This window comes from Cyprinodon variegatus, unplaced genomic scaffold (assembly GCF_000732505.1).
Source record: "Cyprinodon variegatus isolate N-32 unplaced genomic scaffold, C_variegatus-1.0 Scaffold501, whole genome shotgun sequence".
NCBI classification, from domain to species: domain Eukaryota; kingdom Metazoa; phylum Chordata; class Actinopteri; order Cyprinodontiformes; family Cyprinodontidae; genus Cyprinodon; species Cyprinodon variegatus.
Window position 1 is genome coordinate 226,069 of NW_015150954.1, and position 979 is coordinate 227,047.

At 36.6% G+C, this 979-nt stretch overlaps 1 protein-coding gene across 4 annotated transcripts in view; it reads right to left on the minus strand.

Annotated features, from left to right (window-relative positions):
- Window positions 1–979, minus strand: part of LOC107094690 (casein kinase I) — a 54,734-nt gene that overhangs the window by 46,421 nt on the left and 7,334 nt on the right. The gene's annotated exons all lie outside the window — the stretch shown is intronic.

The window sequence follows — 979 nt, forward strand, 5'->3', positions numbered from 1 at the left end:
TTGACAAACATGGATGCCTCAAGTAAAGCACATTCAAATGAAAATTACTCTTAATTAAAAACACTTATCATTTATTGAACAGCATGCAATAGTTTTACATTTAAAGTACTTTCCGAAGTTTGAATTCTGAATATGACTGGACTTTTCCTTTAATGTTTAAGTGAAATGACAAAAATGTATCTTTTCAGGATATAATTCAGTAAATGACGTTATAAAGGATGGCCTAAAATTCTGTTGCACCCAAATGGGTTATGGTAGACTCAAGCCTGAGTTACTGTAAAAAAAAAAAAAGTATTCAAAAGGGGTTAGGTAGTTAGTACAAGAGCATCACAACACTAGCTGTTAAATATAGCGGGATAACTCAAGCTATCCATCAATTGAGGTCAGACTCTTGTTTTTACAACTTTAAAAAAAAAAAAAAAACTAAAAATGCAAACAGAATCTGCTTCTACTGGGTTTTCCAGAGTCCAACACTTCATTGTACATCTATGATTCATCCAGATAGATGCTAGCGGGACTACAAGGTCCTGGTGGCAGATGATGACACTGCTACTTGTTCCGGATATAGTTGGCCACTACAGCGGTAAAAATACCCAACAGATGGAAGGTTCCCAAGCAAAAAGGGGAGTGAGGCAGTGAGTCGATTAAAGATTTCAGGAGAGCAGAAGTGCAATTATGGCTGTGTGCCAACCACAAGGCTTTAGAATACCCATGCACATCATGGCACCCATAGGAGAAAGAATCATGAAGGACTATAAAACATACATGAACAGTGCTGTGAGAATAATGACAGGCATGCCAAAAGCAGAAATACTGGAATAAACCACACTTTAAGTTATTCGATTCTTACATCAAAGCATTTCTGGGAAAAGGACAAGACTTATCAATAAGCTTTTCAAACTCTGCAAGTGTAACAGAAAGTAAGTTAAGAGAAGTAATAGTTCTGAGGAAACAGTTGGGCAATCAGAAAGCAAACAAG